This window comes from Chlorocebus sabaeus, chromosome 24 (assembly GCF_047675955.1).
Source record: "Chlorocebus sabaeus isolate Y175 chromosome 24, mChlSab1.0.hap1, whole genome shotgun sequence".
Classification (NCBI taxonomy): Eukaryota; Metazoa; Chordata; class Mammalia; order Primates; family Cercopithecidae; genus Chlorocebus; species Chlorocebus sabaeus.
The window spans coordinates 3,841,896-3,865,244 of record NC_132927.1 but is presented as its reverse complement, the minus strand read 5'-3'; positions in this window follow the sequence as shown (position 1 = coordinate 3,865,244).

Below are 23,349 nucleotides of genomic sequence, written 5' to 3'. Positions count from 1 at the left end.
TTTTGAAGTTCAAGCTGAATAACAGGTATACCTGTTTTACATTTCACTCCTATATGCCTTCTTACTCTAGTGCAAAATATTACATCTATTTCTATTTTTTAAATATAATTCTGACCATTCTATTATAATAAAACTTAACCCTAAGAATTTTTAAATTAAATTTTAAAAAATTCAGTTGAGATATTCAACATTGAATTTTTTACTTCCTTCGTGAAAAGAGTCAAGGTTTTCTAACACAAAGATGATTTCTGGCAAATGATGTGCTAGACACTTATAACACAAAAAGAATTAGGGACAAACATTTACTTGTATTCATTTTTTTCTTTAGCTTTTTTGTAAGAACATTTAAAAATTTCTGGCACCCCAGTCTCACAGAGCAGCATTTACTGGATCCACAAATTTATCCAAGACTACTCTGTATACCTTGCATTTCCAGGTCTGTTGTAATATGTGGTCAGATTATTTTTGACTTTTTGCCCACACAGTGATAAAAAAAAAAAATCCATACACTTAGTCAATTTATCACAGGTTTTATAGATGACATAATTAAATTAAACTATTTACATGAAGAAGCAAGATAGAGTATTTCTGACACTTGGTGACACTACATAGATCTAAAATGCAAATTCAAAATCATCAATTGCAGCAGATCCTGTTGATGCCCTGTCTGATATCCCCTTGGTCCATTTGCATAACCTGAAGTTGTGCCAGATCATTTCAGTATATTGGTGGCTTCCTATTCAAATGCCTGAATGGCTCAGCTTCTCTGCTAGGAATCTGGGCAGGGGCTTTCTCAGGTACTGCGTGAGATTGTTGAAGCCTAGAAGAGTGAAGAAGTAACTGTCCCTGGAGCAAACCTCACCACATACTCATCCATCCTTTTGTAGAACAATTCAGAGGTATGTTACAGATAGTCACTTAGGCTCCCAGTGTGTTTCATCCCTGTTTCTCACAAGGACGTTCCACTCATTAATACATGTTCCTGGCTTTTCTCCATTCCCTCTCTCATTTACTACTCTTTAACTGTACACCCTTAAATTACATTATAGATAAACTTCTTGTACCCAGTCCTTGTTTCAGTATTTGCTTTAGGAGGAACCAATTTAGAGCAACAGATAATTATTTCACGTTATTATCCCCAACTACTAAAACAGAAAAAAATCTTCCTAATAGAAATAATATGATTTTTTTGAGTAGAAGAAATTTGAAATATCTGGATATTCATTTCAATCTTTTATTTTTACATGATAATATCATAGATTATTAATTTTAATGACATTATCCATACATTTCGTGTTTTGTGGAAGACAGTATCGAAGAATCTGTGTAAAAATGTCCTAAACATCATTTTTTTCTAGATCCACACATTTATCCAAGGCTATTCTGTGTATCTTGCATTTCCAGGTCTATTGTTATTTCCTTCTTATTCATTATGTTCAATCCATATGTTCTAAATTAATTTTCTCAGCTGTTTTACATTTAATTCTACTACCAAACCTTACATTTTCATATATAAAACTTCTTAAGGCTAGATTGTATTCTATAAATTGGTCTTTAGTATGTGTCTGATATATCACTGTTTCCAGCAAATAGAAATGAAGTAACATGTATTCTCAATTGAAATCCAGGCCTTCAAAAGCATGTTGCTAAATTTGCATTCAATAAAATGTTTATGAATGTATTTCCATTTATTTATTTATTTATTTATTTATTTATTTATTTTTTGAGAGGGAGTCTCACTCTGTTGCCTAGGCTGGAGTGCAGTGGCCAGATCTTGGCTCACTGCCACCTCCACCCTCCAAGTTCAAGTGATTCTCTTGCCTCAGCCTCCCGAGTAGCTGGGACTACAGGCACCTGCCACTGCGCCCGGCTAATTTTTGTATTTTTAATACAGACGGGGTTTCACCATCTTGGCCAGGCTGGGCTTGAACTCCTGATCTTATAATTCACCCACCTCGGCCTCCCAAAGTGCTGGGATTACAGGCGTGAGCCACTGCGCCCGAACATGAATGTATTTCTTTTGGTAACATTCTAAACTTGTTTGTAAATGTTACATTGGTAACTAATATCTTATAACTACTGCCTCCCACAAAGTTCATTTATTTAATAATAAACATCATGATGGAAAATATTATAAAATTTAACTTGGTCTATTGAGGGGCCTGTAGTGCATTACCAATTAGACAATAAAAACAAGCAGAAGAGAAGTTGACAACTTTTAAAGGGTTTCAGTTTCCACATAGGTGGCATTTATATCTTTTATTCTTTAGGTATTAAAAAAAGTAATATCACAGTTTTGATGGAAGTAATCACGAGATACGTGACATCTCGGTGCGTAGGTGCTGCTATAAGAAAATACCACAGACTGGAAAATTTGTAAACAATAGAAATTGACTTCTCACACTTCTGAATGTGGGAAAGTCTAGTACACCAATCACAGGTCGATTGTGAATTTACATGTTAAAGGCAAGTTTATATAGACATTTAAGAGTTTAAGATCAGTACTTAGTAGAGAGTATATCGGGGTACATCAAGAACATACCTACATTATGCTTTAAGTATAATATTTTAGAAAAAATTTAGCATTCTTTGTAAAATAAATTTTTGTTATAAAGAAATATCTTTAGCTATGTTCTCAAGTTTTAAAAAATACAATTTTCTATAGCAATTGAGCTTACTAAAGTTACAGCAATCAAAGTCTTGAAGTTATTTTCCTTATGGAATCAAAGAGAAGAAAATCAAAGTTCTTGTAAGTATAGATTACATCGTTGAGTCCAAATAATGTCTGTAACACCCTCATTAATTTAGTCTGTATAAAAATGTTTAATATCTGAGTCATAAGTTCAAAATCCTTGTATATATTAGGGTTTGTTGTTTCAAATCAACTGTGCAATGTGCCAAAAATATCCTTTGTTTATAGGGATCTTCCTTATCAAATGGAAGCTGTTATTTATAGCCTAAAACCTCTATTACCTTTCTATTCAGTGCCAAAGAGATGTGCAATTTATAATTTTATGTTTCTATAAGTATAAATTCCAGATATATCGACAATAAATAATACATAAATACAATGTCTAAATGCAAACTATTAATAAGTGAATCTTAACTTCATTTTACAAATTCAATGTTTTAAAAATTTTTTGGTGAAATTTATAAGTATTATCACATTGTATATCTATTACAATATGTGAAGAGAAAAGAATAGTAGCTAAATTTTATGGAAATGTTAATTTATTTATCATGTTAGATTACAAACTAGCTTTATCTTTATATGGCTTAACATCTTACACTGTTTCTTAGAATTTTTCTTCCACTGTCACATAGTAATAAGTTATTATTTGGGAAATAAAACAAATTTCATTAGATCTCATAATTTAGTTTTCATAAGATAACACCTAATGAACTATTAAAATATAGAATTTGAGTTCTGGGGACCAGAAATAAAAGTTTTAATAGAGACCTAAATTGTTTCTAATATAAGTTGTTTATTAGTTCTTGCTCTCTTTTTGTTTCTCTTGTCAAACCTTTAGAGACACATTTCACAAACTGTAGTACAGTACAGTTGTGTACAGTTTTTACTATTGTTTGTGAAATGTGTTCCTAGAGGGTTGAGGGGAGGAAAAAAAAAAAAAGAGACCAGGGACTCCTACAGATCAGTTTGTGTAAGAAAAATACACAAACTGGCAAAGTGGAATGGAGTATGTCGATAAATATGCACAGGCGTAAACCTAAAAGCAGAAGAAGATGTAAAGAGAGTCAAATTCATTATGGGGGGAGGGGCGGAGCAAGATGGCCGAATAGGAACAGCTCCAGTCTCCAACTCCCAGCGCCAGCGACACAGAAGACCGGTGATTTCTGCATTTTCAACTGAGGTACTGGGTTCATCTCACTAGGGAGTGCCAGACAATCGGTGCTGGTCAGCTGCTGCAGCCCGACCAGCGAGAGCTGAAGCAGGGCGAGGCATCCCCTCACCTGGGAAGCGCAAGGGGGAAGGGAATCCCTTTTCCTAGCCAGAGGAACTGAGACACACAACACCTGGAAAATCGGGCAACTCCCACTCCAATACTGCGCACGTGGACACACCAGGAGATTATATCCCACACCTGGCCGGGTGGGTCCCACGCCCATGGAGCCTCCCTCATTGCTAGCACAGCAGTCTGCGATCTAACCCCAAGGCAGCAGCCAGGCTGGGGGAGGAGCGCCTGCCATTGCTGAGGCTTAAGTAGGTAAACAAAGCCGCTGGGAAGCTCCAACTGGGTGGAGCTCACAGCAGCTCAAGGAAACCTGCCTGTCTCTGTAGACTCCACCTCTGGGGACAGGGCACAGATAAACAAAAGCAGCAGAAACCTCTGCAGATGCAAACGACTCTGTCTGACAGCTTTGAAGAGAGCAGTGGATCTCCCAACACAGAGGTTGAGATCTGAGAAGGGACAGACTGCCTGCTCAAGTGGGTCCCTGACCCCTGAGTAGCCTAACAGGGAGACATCCCCCACTAGGGGCAGTCTGACACCCCACACCTCACAGGGTGGAGTACACCTCTGAGAGGAAGCTTCCAAAGCAAGAATCAGACAGGTACACTCGCTGTTCAGAAATATTCTAGCTTCTGCAGCCTCTGCTGCTGATACCCAGGCAAACAGGGTCTGGAGTGGACCTCAAGCAATCTCCAACAGACCTACAGCTGAGGGTCCTGACTGTTAGAAGGAAAATTATCAAACAGGAAGGACACCTACACCAAAACTCCATCAGTACGTCACCATCATCAAAGACCAGAGGCAGATAAAACCACAAAGATGGGGAAAAAGCAGGGCAGAAAAGCTGGAAATTCAAAAAATAAGAGCGCATCTCCCCCGGCAAAGGAGCGCAGCTCATCGCCAGCAACAGTTCAAAGCTGGACAGAGAATGACTTTGACTAGATGAGAGAAGAAGGCTTCAGTCCATCAAACTTCTCAGAGCTAAAGGAGGAATTACGTACCCAGCGCAAAGAAACTAAAAATCTTGAAAAAAAAGTGGAAGAATTGATGGCTAGAGTAATTAATGCAGAGAAGGTCATAAACAAAATGAAAGAGATGAAAACCATGACACGAGAAATACGTGACAAATGCACAAGTATCAGTAACCGACTCGATCAACTGGAAGAAAGAGTATCAGCGATTGAGGATCAAATGAATGAAATGAAGCGAGAAGAGAAGCCAAAAGAAAAAAGAAGAAAAAGAAATGAACAAAGCCTGCAAGAAGTATGGGATTATGTAAAAAGACCAAATCTACGTCTGATTGGGGTGCCTGAAAGTGAGGGGGAAAATGGAACCAAGTTGGAAAACACTCTTCAGGATATCATCCAGGAGAACTTCCCCAACCTAGTAGGGCAGGCCAACATTCAAATCCAGGAAATACAGAGAATGCCACAAAGATACTCCTCGAGAAGAGCAACTCCAAGACACATAATTGCCAGATTCACCAAAGTTGAAATGAAGGAAAAAATCTTAAGGGCAGCCAGAGAGAAAGGTCGGGTTACCCACAAAGGGAAGCCCATCAGACTAACAGCAGATCTCTCAGCAGAAACTCTCCAAGCCAGAAGAGAGTGGGGGCCAATATTCAACATTCTTAAAGAAAAGAATTTTCAACCTAGAATTTCATATCCAGCCAAACTAAGTTTCATAAGTGAAGGAGAAATAAAATCCTTTACAGATAAGCAAATGCTTAGAGATTTTGTCACCACTAGGCCTGCCTTACAAGAGACCCTGAAGGAAGCACTAAACATGGAAAGGAACAACCGGTACCAGCCATTGCAAAAACATGCCAAAATGTAAAGACCATCGAGGCTAGGAAGAAACTGCATCAACTAACGAGCAAAATAACCAGTTAATATCATAATGGCAGGATCAAGTTCACACATAACAATCTTAACCTTAAATGTAAATGGACTAAATGATACAATTAAAAGACACAGACTGGCAAACTGGATAAAGAGTCAAGACCTATCAGTCTGCTGTATTCAGGAGACCCATCTCACATGCAGAGACATACATAGGCTCAAAATAAAGGGGTGGAGGAAGATTTACCAAGCAAATGGAGAACAAAAAAAAGCAGGGGTTGCAATACTAGTCTCTGATAAAACAGACTTTCAACCGACAAAGATCAAAAGAGACAAAGAAGGCCATTACATAATGGGAAAGGGATCAATTCAACAGGAAGAGCTAACTATCCTAAATATATATGCACCCCATACAGGAGCACCCAGATTCATAAAGCAAGTTCTTAGAGACTTACAAAGAGACTTAGACTCCCATACAATAATAATGGGAGACTTCAACACTCCACTGTCAACATTAGACAGATCAACGAGACAGAAAGTTAACAAGGATATCCAGGAATTGAACTCATCTCTGCAGCAAGCAGACCTAATAGACATCTATAGAACTCTCCACCCCAAATCAACAGAATATACATTCTTCTCAGCACCACATCACACTTACTCCAAAATTGACCACATAATTGGAAGTAAAGCACTCCTCAGCAAATGTACAAGAACAGAAATTATAACAAAGTGTCTCTCAGACCACAGTGCAATCAAACTAGAACTCAGGACTAAGAAACTCAATCAAAACCACTCAACTACATGGAAACTGAACAACCTGCTCCTGAATGACTACTGGGTACATAACGAAATGAAGGCAGAAATAAAGATGTTCTTTGAAACCAATGAGAGCAAAGATACAACACACCAGAATCTCTGGGACACATTTAAAGCAGTGTGTAGAGGGAAATTTATAGCACTAAATGCCCACAAGAGAAAGCAGGAAAGATCTAAAATTGACACTCTAACATCACAATTGAAAGAACTAGAGAAGCAAGAGCAAACACATTCGAAAGCTAGCAGAAGGCAAGAAATAATTAAGATCAGAGCAGAACTGAAGGAGATAGAGACACAAAAAACCCTCCAAAAAATCAATGAATCCAGGAGTTGGTTTTTTGAAAAGATCAACAAAATTGACAGACTGCTAGCAAGACTAATAAAGAAGAAAAGAGAGAAGAATCAAATAGACGCAATAAAAAATGATAAAGGGGATATCACCACCGACCCCAGAGAAATACAAACTACCATCAGAGAATACTATAAACACCTCTACACAAATAAACTAGAAAATCTAGAAGAAATGGATAATTTCCTGGACACTTACACTCTTCCAAGACTAAACCAGGAAGAAGTTGACTCCCTGAATAGACCAATAGCAGGCTCTGAAATTGAGGCAATAATTAATAGCCTACCAACCAAAAAAAGTCCAGGACCAGATGGATTCACAGCTGAATTCTACCAGAGGTACAAGGAGGAGCTGGTACCATTCCTTCTGAAACTATTCCAATCAATAGAAAAAGAGGGAATCCTCCCTAACTCATTTTATGAGGCCAACATCATCCTGATACCAAAGCCTGGCAGAGACACAACAAAAAAAGAGAATTTTAGACCAATATCCCTGATTCAACAGCCCTTCATGCTAAAAACTCTCAATAAATTCGGTATTGATGGAATGTACCTCAAAATAATAAGAGCTATTTATGACAAACCCACAGCCAATATCATACTGAATGGGCAAAAACTGGAAAAATTCCCTTTGAAAACTGGCACAAGACAGGGATGCCCTCTCTCACCACTCCTATTCAACATAGTGTTGGAAGTTCTGGCTAGGGCAATCAGGCAAGAGAAAGAAATCAAGGGGATTCAGTTAGGAAAAGAAGAAGTCAAATTGTCCCTCTTTGAAGATGACATGATTGTATATTTAGAAAACCCCATTGTCTCAGCCCAAAATCTCCTTAAGCTGATAAGCAACTTCAGCAAAGTCTCAGGATATAAAATTAATGTGCAAAAATCACAAGCATTCTTATACACCAGTAACAGGCAAACAGAGAGCCAAATCAGGAATGAACTTCCATTCACAATTGCTTCAAAGAGAATAAAATACCTAGGAATCCAACTTACAAGGGATGTAAAGGACCTCTTCAAGGAGAACTACAAACCACTGCTCAGTAAAATAAAAGAGGACACAAACAAATGGAAGAACATACCATGCTCATGGATAGGAAGAATCAATATCATGAAAATGGCCATACTGCCCCAGGTTATTTATAGATTCAATGCCATCCCCATCAAGCTACCAATGAGTTTCTTCACAGAATTGGAAAAAACTGCTTTAAAGTTCATATGGAACCAAAAAAGAGCCCGCATCTCCACGACAATCCTCAGTCAAAAGAACAAAGCTGGAGGCATCACGCTACCTGACTTCAAACTATACTACAAGTCTACAGTAACCAAAACAGCATGGTACTGGTACCAAAACAGAGATATAGACCAATGGAACAGAATAGAGTCCTCAGAAATAATACCACACATCTACAGCCATCTGATCTTTGACAAACCTGAGAGAAACAAGAAATGGGGAAAGCATTCCCTATTTAATAAATGGTGCTGGGAAAATTGGCTAGCCATAAGTAGAAAGCTGAAACTGGATCCTTTCCTTACTCCTTATACGAAAATTAATTCAAGATGGATTAGAGACTTAAATGTTAGACCTAATACCATAAAAACCCTAGAGGAAAACCTAGGTAGTACCATTCAGGACATTGGCATGGGCAAAGACTTCATGTCTAAAACACCAAAAGCAATGGCAGCAAAAGCCAAAATTGAAAAACGGGATCTCATTAAACTAAAGAGCTTCTGCACAGCAAAAGAAACTACCATCAGAGTGAACAGGCAACCTACAGAATGGGAGAAAATTTTTGCAATCTACTCATCTGACAAAGGGCTAATATCCAGAACCTACAAAGAACTCAAACAAATTTACAAGAAAAAAACAAACAACCCCATCAGAAAGTGGGCAAAGGATATGAACAGACATTTCTCAAAAGAAGACATTCATACAGCCAACAGACACATGAAAAAATGCTTGTCATCACTGGCCATCAGAGAAATGCAAATCAAAACCACAATGAGATACCATCTCACACCAGTTAGAATGGTGATCATTAAAAAGTCAGGAAACAACAGGTGCTGGAGAGGATGTGGAGAAATAGGAACACTTTTACACTGTTGGTGGGATTATAAACTATTTCAACCATTATGGAAAACAGTATGGCGATTCCTCAAGGATCTAGAACTAGATGTACCATATGACCCAGACATCCCATTACTGGGTATATACCCAAAGGATTATAAATCATGCTGCTATAAAGACACATGCACACGTATGTTTATTGCGGCACTATTCACAATAGCAAAGACTTGGAATCAATCCAAATGTCCATCAGTGACAGACTGGATTAAGAAAATGTGGCACATATACACCATGGAATACTATGCAGCCATAAAAAAGGATGAGTTTGTGTCCTTTGTAGGGACATGGATGCAGCTGGAAACCATCATTCTTAGCAAACTATCACAAGAACAGAAAACCAAACACCGCACGTTCTCATTCATAGGTGGGAACTGAACAATGAGATCACTTGTACTTGGGAAGGGGAACATCACACACCGGGGCCTATCATGGGGAGGGGGGAGGGGGGAGGGATTGCATTGGGAGTTATACCTGATGTAAATGAGGAATTGATGGGTGCTGACAAGTTGATGGGTGCAGCACACCAACTTGGCACAAGTATACATAAGTAACAAACCTGCACGCTATGTACATGTACCCTAGAGCTTAAAGTATAATTTTAAAAAAAAATTCATTATGGGATAGACATAATAAATCAAGTAACAATGAATTATCACATTATAGCAGACATCAAAAGGAAATGCTGCACTTTAGGAGTCCGAGGCGGGAGGATCACGAGGTCAGGAGATCGAGACCATCCTGGCTAATATGGTGAAACCTCATCTCTACTAAAAATACAAAAAATTAGCTAGGCGTGGTGGTGGGCACCTGTAGTCCCAGCTACTTGGGAGGATGAGGCAGGAGAATGGCATGAACCCGGGCGGTGGAGCTTGCAGTGAGCTGAGATAGCGCCACTGCACTCCAGCCTAGGCAACAGAGTCAGACTCCACCTCAAATAAATAAATAAATAAATAAATAAATAAATAAATAAATAAATGGTGGATAATGTCCATATTAAAAGAGATATGTGGATGAACAACACAGTGTCCTGATAGTTGCATGGTAGACTGGTGTACTTGCTTTGAAGAGGAAACTAGAAGCTCTTAGTTGAATTACACATACACATGACTTGACCTAGCAATTATTTTTGAGGTGCAGGTATAGGCTTACAAGGAAACATGTGTAAGGATGTTCATTAATCTGGCAGTACCAGGGAAAGGGATCCTCTTTTTCTTCCCTTTCTAGGGTGGTGGACAGACAAAGTGTGGTAGTGTGGTAGGGAATAAAAAGAAATAATTTAAAAAGAGGAAAAACGTCTGCACTGAACGTGATGATGTGTCATAAACTAGGGAATAACTATAATTGTATTTGTGACTTTTCTGAGGCATAGTTGTTTACCTGTAACTTTAATATATGAGAACTGGCCAACTTTTCATGGAAAAAATATGGCAGACTTTTATCTACATACTTCATATACAGTATTGATTCCATGAAAGCATTTTTATTTATTTTAACTGTACTTTCAGTTGGGGCAAAGGATTATGTTTTTCTTTGATTTTTTGCAATTACTTTTCAAGTAGTTGCTTTAAGAAATAGTGTATAGATTTTAATCAGTGGTCTGCAAAAGCCTGTGTGTAGACTCTAAAGTTTTGGGAAAATTAATGGATTATTCTAAAAATAATAATGGTGAAATATATATAAAACATAGTGATTATATCCAATATTGATCCATGATAAGAAGAAGAAAGAAATGGTCGGGGTGTGAGTATGGGCCTTGTATACGAGCTATGGGTAAAAGTTTTAATATAATGTTCTTCAAAACTGTTTACTAGCCATATTTTACATAGCATTTGAAAGTAATCTGCTTTACCTGAAGAGCTTTAAATAAATAAGGCATACAAATTTGCTTCTCAAAACTGCATTACTCTTTTCCCTCCATCCTCAACAAAGGAACATAATGGAATTCTAGAATGCACCGTTTTGCTGTTTTTGTTTGTTTGTTTGTTTTGTTTTGTTTTGTCTGAGATGGAGTCTTGCTCTGTTGTCCAGGCTGGAGGGCAGTGGCTGATCTTAGCTCACTGCAACCTCCGCCTCCTGTGTTAAAGCGATTCTCCTACCTCAGCATCCCGAGTAGCTGGGATTACAGACACACCCCACCACACCTGGCTAATTTTTGTATTTTCAGTAGAGATAGGGTTTCACTTTTTGGCCAGGATGGTCTCAAACTCCTGACTTGCCTTGGCCTCTCAAAGTGCTGGAATTACAGGCGTGAGCTGTCATGCTGGGCCATTTTGCTGATGTTAAAACTGATTTCAAAGACAGTCAAATTAATACTTAAACATCATATATATATAAAAAATATATGTTAAATCTTCAGAAAATTAACAAAGAAATGTTAATACATTTTCTAATAGAATACAGTTGTATATAAGGTGAATAAATAGACACTCTTCTGTGACATAGTCACGGACCATAGGCTAAAAGAAATATACTTATTTTTTTATTTCCCTTTTTGTCTTTTTTTACATAAAAAGATGGTACTTTGTTTCCTTCAAGATCATAATGATTTATATCTACATATGTTGGTTTGGTAAATGCCCACCCCTAGAAAAAGTAAAATAATATGGACCTGGCAAAAGTATTTCTAGGAGAGCAAATGCAAACTGTATTTTTAGTGCTAAGAAGCTTTTGGGCTCATCAATAGCTTCATGTGCTTATAGACACATCTTGAGAATCACAAATTGAATCTCTTTTTAATGTGCCCTATAACCAATCAATTCTTATACATGATAGATTTCATTTTCATCAAAATTTCTGTGATTCAGTATAATATCATTATTTCTCATCTATGCTGTTGAAATAGGCTTTACACAATTCTATGTTTACTTCACCTTGAGTGAAGTCATCACAGCTTCAATCATTTCCCTTACCATCTCACAAACCTTCCATCACTATCACCTGCGTACTTATTAATATCAGACTCCTACTTATTGATATCAGCAATCTACAATGTCTAAGTCTGACCTAAGTTCCAAACTTATGTCTTGCTACTTCATTAACCTTAAACTGGTTCCAACAGAATTGTTCTATGTAACCTCTGTATTTTAAACACTTGTATCTACATGCATTCTTTATGTTCCTTCTATCTTGAAGATAGAGCCCTCTAAACAAGTTGTACAAGCCAAACTTTCTTGTTCTTAAAGTCTCTTTCCCTTTTGTTTCCATGAATTTACCTCGCTTTCCTCACTTTGAGTAACCATATAGTTAATTGATTAGTTCATTTACTTTTGAAATAGTTAGAGGTTCTCGGGAACTAACAAAAAACAAAAACAAACCTGTAGAGGACGGTTCCAGTTTTCTGACATCCAATTTTCCCCATTGCTATTCAGCGATAACATCTTGGAAAACTATAGTACAATATTAAAACTAGGAAGTTGGTGTAATCCACAGGGTTTTCTTAGGTTCCACCAGTTTTATACTCACTAATTTCTTTGGTTGTTTATGTGTATACACATGGGTATGTTTTAAGTTCTGTGCAATTTTATCACATGTGCAAGTGTATATAACTATAACCACAAAGAAGATACAGAACTGTTTCATACTAACCATAAGGTTTCCTCATGCTACCTTGTTATATCTACACACCCAGTTTGACCAACCAATGCCTAACTTCAGGCAACCACTAATCTGTTCACCATCTCTATAATTTTATTTAGTGAATTTACATAGATAGAAACATCCTTTGGCAACATTACTTCTCACCCTCTGCCCCTAATAACCAATATTCTACTCTTAGCATCTATGAGTTTGACTTTTTAAGATTCTACATATAAGTAAGATCATGTGTTATTTATCTTTCTATGTTGACACAAACAACAGGATTTCTTTGTTTTTAAGACTGAAAAGTAGTCAGGTGCGGTGGCTGAAGCCTGTAATCCCAGCACTTTGGGAGGCCGACACGGGCGGATCACGACGTCAGGAGATCGAGAGCATCCTGGCGAACACGGTGAAACCCCGTCTCTACTAAAAAATACAAAAAACTAGCCGGGCGAGTTGGCAGACGCCTGTAGTCCCAGCTACTCCGGAGGCTGAGGCAGGAGAATGGCTGGAACCCGGGAGGCGGAGCTTGCAGTGAGCTGAGATCTGGCCACTGCTCTCCAGCCTGGGCGACAGAGCGAGACTCCGTCTCAAAAAAAAAAAAAAAAAAAAAAAAAGACTGAAAGGTATTCCATTGTGTATTTGTACCACATTTGCTTTATTCATTCATCTATTGATGAACACTTAGATTCCACATCTTGGCTGTTGTGAACAATGCTACAATATACATAGGAGTACAGATATCTCTTCCACATACTGATTTGATTTCCTTTCGCTTTACGCGCAATAGTGCAATGCTGGATATACATGGTAGCTCTATTTTTAACATTTTGTGGAGCCTCCATCCAATTTTCCATAATAGGTTTACTAATTTACATTCCCACCTTCAGGGTACAAGGGTTCCTTTTCTCCACATCCTTATCAACACTTGTTATCTGTCATTTTCTTTTTATAATCACCATTCTAACAGGTATGAGATAATATCCATTGTGGCTTTAATTAGCATTTCTCTGGTGATTAATGATGTTGAGCATTTTTTAATATGCTTGTTAGCTATATGTATGTCTTCTCATGAGAGATGTCTATTTAGGCTCTTTGTCATTTTTTAAAATGGATTATATGTTTTCTTACCATTTTGTTTGAGTTACTTATATATTTTGGATTAGCCATTCTGGTAGGTATGTAGTGTTCCCATGTAGTGGTTTTAATTTGCATTTCCGTTAAGTATATCTTCTTCATTGAAATATCTGTTCATGACTTCTGCTTGTTTTCTAATTGGAGTGTTTGAATTTTACTGCCGAGTCTGAGAATTCTGTATATACTCTAGATATGAATTATTTGCCAGGTATATGGTTTGAAAATATTATCTTTCACCCATATAATTTTAATGACCTATTTGTGTGTTGTACAGCACTTACTATCTGTATTTTAATATTATGTATATATTTTTTTCTTTGAACTTCTCGAAAAGTATAACTTTGAGTTATGCCTTTGAGTTTCTTGAAAGTTAGAACTAGAGTTAATTTACACTCACATAGCACACAAAAGAGTATTTATTGCTAAATACACCTGCTAACACATTATTGATGGAGTGGTGAACAAAGAAATAACCCTATTATAATATTCATTCCAATAATAAACTACCTCATAAGATTATTATATATTAAATTGATGTAAAATTAAATCATGTCTTTTAAAGTCTCTAAATACATTTGCTACTTTTATAACTCATTTGCAGATTTCCTGTCCTGTATGCAACCAGACTTTCTTTAAACTGAAGCTTTTTTAATCAGCCTATAAAAGTGTGATATGCTTTCCCATATAAGCCATGATGCAATTCTTTGGTTTAACCTGGTATGAGTTCTTCTAAGTTCAGTTCAAGATTTAAGTTCAGTTTGGAAGATCAAGGCATGAGAATCTAGATGCATGCTCCAAAAAGCCTATGTAGTTACATGGCCTTCTCTTCCATGGTATCTAATATTTAAGTGACAATGCAAGCCCCTACTTTACTGCCTTTAAACTGTTAGCCATTTATTGATTCACTTGGGATGTAATTGCTTGCTCTCAGTAAGTGTTCTAATCAGAACCACCAAAATCACTTCACTACTTCTAATTCCAGTGGAGTCAAAGAAATTAGAGTTGCAAATAACTTGTTAAGTCACCCTTTTAATCTTTTCTCTAGGCAGGGCTATTCCCCATGGTGCATTTTTCTTTTTTGTCAACCTAAACTTTAGAGAGATTCAGTAAGTGTGTCTCCTGATGCTTCCATTCCAAGGCTGAAGCTGGCAAAATGTCTCTGTAAGGAATGAAAATTATATACTTTTATCAGTATCCAGTCTGAACTTCTTCTAGACGTGAACCATGATGGTTCCTTTTACCATTATCCCATACAATTTTATGAGTTCCTGGTTGCAAGTTCAACAACCAAAGAGGGATGTAGGCTCCTGCCAAGACTGTCTTTCCTTTCTAACTGCCAGTTTAATCAGAAACATGATTAACAGAACATTTGTAACATTGACAGTGATTACAAAGTTACACGACTGGGAAGGACAGAAAACTCAAACAATTTTATGTCATTTATATTCATCCTAAATTTTTGTTTCCTGAGTCACTTTTCTTAAATGTAGGCCATTTTCTTCCTACGAAAGTTAAATATGTAGGAAGTCAGGCAAGGAATATAACTTAACTTTAAACATCTCACTTCGGAATTGTATGAAATTATTTTTGTAAGGTACTGCCACATATTTCATTATACTTTTAGTGATGAAGTGAAATGGAATGGATTATTATCTATATTTTATAGTTGGTGATATTGAGGTTCTGATCTAGTAAGTTGCTTTAGGTTACTCAAATAAACACATTCTCAAACCCAGTTATTCTGAATACATATGAAATCCAGAAATGCTATACAGGCATTTAGTTTTTAGGGCCTATAACGTGCATAAATTGTTCATAACATTATACTCTTCTTGATTTTCTCCTATCACACTTCCTATTTCTTCTCAGTCTCCTTTGTGAACATAACTTCTTATGTTTTCCTTAAGTTTAATATTTTTATAGAAGCAGTTATCAAATTTTGTTGCATGATTGAATCACCTGTGTAGTTTTTAGATATCATGATGCTGAGGTCCTACCCTATAGAAATTCAATCAAAATATAGACCCAGGTGGATTCAATATAGGTTCTTAAACTCCTCAGTTGAATCCAAAGTGCAGCCAAATTTGAGAAGCACAATTTTAGATTTGCATTATAAGCATTCTTATCACTTTACCTTCAGTCACACAAGTCAGCAAGAATTCAGTACTTTATTAAAATACAAAGTTTTCCTCAGATGACAGTCTTGAGATAAGCAGTGCAAGCTAGTAGAGTAGTTCCCTTCTCAACCTCCTGTTCTCATCATTTTGCAATCAGTAAACTGGGGAAAGGGGCCAGGAAGTCCAGGTACATCCTTTTAAGGGTAAGAGCCCAGCAGTGCACATATTACTTCTGCTTTCATCCTATTGAAAAGCTATAAGGGCAGATGGATGTCAATAGTCTTTAGCTATTGAGGTTAAAACTAGGAGGAATGAACTTCTGACTATGAAAGAGAGAGAGTCACAAGGACATAAATTACACTGCTGCCCAGAATAACAACAAAGACAAAATATATGAGAAAACAGTTTGTGAGACACTGAATATGGGCAAGAAGGACCTAAGAGATGTGAATCAAACAAAATCAGCCATACAACTTTCCTCCTTATTATTGTTTTAAATCAGCCATACAACTTCCCTCCTTACTATCTTTTTTTTTTTTTCTTCTTATTTTTAAGTTCCAGGGTGCATGTGCAGGATGTGCAGGTTTGTTACATAGGTAAATGTGTGCCATGGTGGACGGTGGTTTGCTGCACCTATCAACCCCTCACCTAGGTATTAAGCCCAGCATGGATCAGCTATTTTTCCTGATGCTCTCCCCTCCATCCCCTGCCCTACCCTGATAGACCCCAGCGTGTGATGTTCCCCTCCCCGCGGCCATGTGTTCTCATTGTTCAGTTCCCACTTATAAGTGAAAACATGTGGTGTTTGATTCCAGTCCATGGTGCAGGGAGGAGTACCTTATCTTGATCCAGGATGGAAAGATGGACCTGAGAGTCAAGGGAAATTGGAATTTTCTGGGCAGTTATAATTTAAAGGTCAGAACATCAAAAAAGTGAGAGTGGTACAGACAGAGAACACCAGAGGTCCACAGAAGTGACACTTTGAGTATTCAACACACAATTAATCAGTGCATGCCTGTGAGGAAAGCAAGGCTGACCCCATGCGAAAGGATTAAAGGGAAGAGTGCTTGGTGCTCACAAGGTGCCAAAAATTGTACCTTTTCCCACTAGACCTAGAAAACCTCATGAGTCATTGGGCATTTAGTAGAGTACACAGAAGAATCTTGCCTCAAATATGTAGTATCTTAGCACTGCTCCAGTCATTCCTTAGAAAGTGTTAAAAACATTATCTCAAAAGCTAGCTGCATCCCAGAACAAAGCTCAGAAATATATTTATCATAAAAAAACTCAATGCTCACCTAGGTAAAACTCACAGTATTTTATATTCAATCAAAGATTATAAGGCATAAGGAAGAAAATTACCCACAATGAGGACAAAATTTTATCACTCAAAAGTGATCCTAACATAAAACAGATATTAGAATTAGCATACAAGCACATGGAAACAGTTATTTTAACATCGTTCCATGTGTTCAAAAAGTTAAGTAGAGTCATGAAATATATATATATATTTAAAAGAACCAAATTAAACTTTTAGAGATGAAAACAACATGTGAGATAAATAGTACATGTGATGGGATTAATAACAGATGAGATACAACAGAAAAAAGATTATTGAACCAGTGTACAAAATAAAACACACAAATTAAATATAATGAAGGCAGTATGAGTGGGTTGTGGGACAACTTCAAGTGGCCTCAGATAGATGCAATTGGAGTCTCCAAAAGATAGGAATTATCAGATGTGGGGAAAGAGGAAAAACAACAGCAAAAATTAATAAAGTGAGAGCTGAAATTTTTTCAAAGTTGATTAAAATTACAAACCCATAGTCCAAGAATCTCAGTAAGACTCAAGCAGAAGAGGCACCAAGGAAACTACTTCAAGGCACAAAATAATAAAATTTCATGAAGACAGTGAAAGAAAATCTTTAAAGCAGCCAGAGGAAAAATACATCTTTGGCGTAATTAAGTATTTAAAATAACACATGCTATGCACAAGGAAACAAATATAAAGATTACTTTTTTTCTCATAGAAAATATCCAAGAGAGAAGATAGTGGAATATCATCTTCAAAATATGGAAAGAATGAGTGGTCAACACAGAATTGTATGCATGGTAAAAATTTATCTCAAAAACAAATATGATCTAAATAGTTTTTCGGACATCACTAGCAGTCCTGCAATACAATAAGAGTACTTTCTTTGGGCAAGAGAAAAACAAAATAAAACAAAACAGCAACAACAACAAAAACAAAAGCAAAGAAAGACAGAATAATCAAAGAGAAATATGGAATGAAGATGACTACAAATGGAAGTTACATGGGTAAATATGTAGATATATTATATATTATATATATTATAAAAATATATGTAAAAAATATATATTGAGACGGAGTCTCAGTCTGTTACCCAGGCTGGAGTGCTTTGGCACGATTTCAGCTCATTGCAACCTCCGCCTCCCGGGTTCAAGTGATTCTCCTGCCTCAGTCTCCCAAGTAGCTTGGACTACAGGCATGCACCACCACACCTGGCTAAATAAAATATGTATTTTTTTAAATGATCCTTTTTTAAAAAAGATAAATGAGTATTTAAACAAAAATGATATTAATATATTGTGGAATTTAGAACATAAATATAGTTATAAAGCATGACAGCAATAGCACAACTACAGAAGGAGGGAAATGCAAAAGTGCCACAATAAGACCTGAAAGTAGGCCATCATAAGCTAAAGATGTATACTATAAATTTAAAGCAAACAGAAAATTACCAAACAATAAATTACAGCAAATTAAACAATAATGGAGATAAAAAAGATTCATAAAATTATTAAATTAATCTAAAATAAAGAAAAAAGGAAGATAAAAGGAGCAGAGATTAAGAAAATAGAAAACAAACAGTATATGATATATTTAAACCTAACAATGTCATAACTCACATTAAACTATCTAAATATCTCAAATATGAAGATCATTCTTAAGACAATAAAATATTTTACAGCATTTAACAAATACTTCCTTGTTTAAAACTTTTTTAGTGACTCTCCGTCACTTGGGATAATTTTGGAAATCCTGATTGTCTCCCACAAGATTCTGTATAATCCAGTCCAATCTCCCTTATTTTGAATGTATCTCATATTATATTATTTTCCATCAAACTGAAATTTAGGTTACTAAGATGCTTTGTGTTCTCTCCCAAAGTAGTTTTTTCTTTCCTAAAGAATCTTTGTCCTGAACTCTTTGTCACAGTTAAATCTTATACAGGTTCGGAGTGTCATTCTAGATTCTCTGCCTAGGATCTGACCCTAAAATTTTGAGTTAACTGTCCCTCCCTCTAATTTCTATATCGGCCTCTCCTACTGCCAAATATCTGGAAAGAAAGTAGGCTGATTAAAGTATTTTTGTACCCTGGAAGGTATATTGATTTTTTACTTAATCTAGGATTTTAGCAATAGAGAAGACAAGGGATAGAGTTAATATATTAGGAAGTCGAGCCAAATAAAATTAATGATGTTTACATATGGGTGTGAGGAAACTAGCACTATCAAGAATGCCTTATAATATTTTGTCCCAATTACCCATTTACCCATTATTATTGTTCAGAATTTCATAATGATAAGGAATACTAGGCTGAGCATGGTGGCTCACACTTGTAATCCCAGCACTTTGGAAGACTGAGGCAGGTCGATCACCTGAGGTCAGGAGTTCAAGACCAACCTGACCAACATGGAGAAACCTCATCTCTACAAAAAAATTACAAAATTAGCCAGGCGTGGTGGTGCATACCTGTAATCCCAGCTACTTGGGAGGCTGAGGCGGGAGAATAGCTTGAATAAGGAGGCGGAGGTTGCAGCGAGTCCAGATGGCGCCATTGCACTTTAGCTTGAGCAACAAGAGTGAAACTGTCTCAAAAAAAAAAAAAGAGAGAGAGAGAGAGACTTAACATATTGCTCAATGCATAGCAAGCATTCTCTAAATATTTTTAATTGAAAAGTTGAATCCTCACAGCAGTCCTACAAGTTTTAATTTATAATTTCCATTTATAAATGAAGAAACTTACCCCTGGAGGAGTTACATGACTAGGGCGTAGCCTAACCTGGAAGTTACCAGTACATTTCCCGTGGCCATACAATCTGAATCTAAATTCTAATTCCACCATTTTAAGGCTGTATGAATTTGGAAAAGTCACTTTCACTTTCTATAACTTGATTGCCTCTTCTATAAAATTGTGATAACATAATAAATAGGCTGTAGAAAGTATTAAGAGATGCATTAAGAGATACATGGACATCATTTACGTAATGTCTGACCAGTAGAAAGCTCTCACTATTAACTATTTTAATTATATTATTTATTACTATTATCATCAGACCAGTATTATAATTTTTATTATCCAAGGTTACCTAGCTAATTAGAAGCCGATCTCACGTTTGAACTGAAGCTTTTCTGCTTCTTTCAAATGTACAAATTAATACATTACTGTATAGCACACAAAAATAATCAGATTTTAAATGTATCATTTTTCTTATTTTTTCCCTACTTATGTTCTTCTTTGGGCTAAGTACCTTGATTCTAACCTCACTGATAATTTCAACAACTTAGAATTTAATCACTTCTTTATGACATATGGGTTTTTACTCTCTAGATTTATAATATAGATATTCAAGCAAATCTGAGCCTATGATGATTATTTTGGGGAATGTTTCATTAATATTAATAAATGACAGTTGCATTATCATTTCTATGACCTTCATCTTGTTTTTAATCTGTTTAATCTTTTCTCACTTCAAAATCAATTTGAATTGATTTAACAAGTAACAACCTTGACATATATTTTGAAAGAGTTTAGGTACTATTATATAATGCAGATATTAAATTTGGCAAATTGCTTTTAAAGAGATTAACGTAAGTATAAAATTTTAGAGAAAAGAATATTAAAAGCATTAGTAAATATGTATTATTTCACCTAAGTTTGCTTCACTTTTTTGTATCTATTGAATTCGCTTTTCTCAATCCGGTACCTACCTACATTATTCACTTGAACTTCAGGAATCTGCATTAATCTGCATTAGCATTCCTAGGCCGCTAGGGTATTATTCAGAAATTACTACTTTAACCCACTAGATAGTATTTTAATGGCCTTAAAAGACCATAAATAGAACAAGGCAAACTTTTAGCCCCTAAGTCTGAGGGGGATTATACCTATGACAAAATCTATTAACAATTAACTATGTCAGTAGCATTAACAGTGGTGTTTCACAAACTTTACTATAAAGAATGTTTTACTTAAATGGTACAATTATCATTTTTAACAAGTAGTTTAAATTTTACTTTAAGGATATTCCAAAGTAATGATTAACTCATTTCCTCAAATACCCTTAATTTGACTAGAGAAATAAGCAAGAGATCCTAATTGCATGTCTCAAATCAAGAAAGGGAAAATATTGTTCAGATAGAGCCTTACCAGAGATGTCACCAAGAAAAATTCCAAAGTTACAATATACATGAACAATTCTGGAAAATCAATGCAATAAGTAATACATTGTAAAAAGAAATTCTTACAAAACATTGCCAACATGTATTGTTATTTTAATTAAAACAAAAAACAATTCAAGGAGGATTTAGTTGACTATTTCAAAGGGAACCTAGATCATAGACAACATTTCACATTACCAGGAAAGGGGAAAAAGATGTTAGCAATGTAAAAAAAAAAAAAAAAAAAAATTAAAAAAGAGAAATTGGAAAGGTGTATTTTAAAAAATGTATAGAACTTTTTGGAGTGCTTCTTGAGAAGGTTAATGAAATATAACTGTCTGGAAAAGTGAACATTTGTTGAAAGGATGATTGTAAAGATAACATTTTTTGATATCAAAGAAGTAGAAAATATAGGTTTAATCACATAAGATTTGGAATAATTACTACTTAAAATTAAAAGTTAGGCCAGGTTATCAGGAGAATTAATGAAGTATCAGCAAGATACATTTAATTCCGAACATATTAATCAGAAGTGAATTAGCAAGAAAATTTTCTTAGTTTAGCCTTGAGATGTATTTATAGGCCTCTGGGGCATATTTAATACCTTATATTATAAAAAATATCAGCCTATCATATTCTAACTCACAATATGGCCCCTGAAAACAAGTCTATGCCAGGTATTGAGCTAGATGGGCTAAATGCTTCACACATGTTATCTCTGTTAATCATCATGACAATTATGTATAGTAGTCTATGTTTCCCAAATACATATGATATGTATAATATGCCTGTATGTGTGTATGTACATATACCTGTATGTAAATGTACACTTTTTTAATTTCACAATTGGAAGCATTTTGTTTAAAGGGATTTTCACTGCCCTTTTTATCAAGTTATCACAATTTGACTTTTAAAATTACAATAGCTAATTAATACCTACATTTTATGAGCATGAAGCAGTTTTCTTTAAGATGGTAATACTAAACTATCTTTTTATAAGTAGCTAGTATATAAATCCTAGTATAGTTATAATGGTTACCTCTGGGGGAGGTTATGAAAAGGTTAAATTTTTTTGTATAATTATATAATACATATTATTACTTTTATAATCATAGACAAAATTACTAGTACTAAAAAATAGCCTACATAAATACATGCTGGATAATAATGCTTTCCCAGCATGGACATAATAGTCAAACAAAATATAAACTTAAGTGGAACGATCATTTTGAGACAAAGGGGCCGGTCGTATATATTTAAATGGCATTCCTTAGCTTGTGCACTAAGCAGCTACAGTCACTAATATATGTCTTTGAGACCACTGGATACTTTGGTTTTTATTATTAACCTAATACATACAGGCAATTATCATCTTCCTCACTAAATATTAAAAATAACATTTCTCTGTGACACAAATGCTAAAAAACCCTTTAGTGGAAAAGCTACTGGGATCACGTCAGTGCACTTCCACCACAGCGAAGCTCTATTTAAAGTTTCTTCTTTTTAGAATTATCTCTTGAGATAAAATTTAGTTCTTCTCCCCTGTTAATCATTTGTCCTCTATAGTCATTTGCCCAGGTCTAACTAAAATGACTATTGGTTCATGAAGTTCAAATAGTTTACTACACTAAGGGGACTTTTTAGCATGGAATCCAGAAGAACTGGACTTCTTAAATGGATTGATATGGCTTACCACTTAAATGTTGTGATTTTCAGTTTTTACACATTTTGCCTCCAAGGTGAATATTTGAAGCAACCCTTTTGTTGTTTTTATTGTGTAAAAGAGAAATACTTTTAAATGAACTTCAGAAGTATTATTAAGTTCTAAGTTACAACTGTAGCTTGATGTTCGCACATCTATTTGAATTATGTTATGTAGTCTACTCTCATGGCCTCTGTTTAAGCCTGTGTAGGTGAATCAACTTCAATTGTTGATTCTTCTT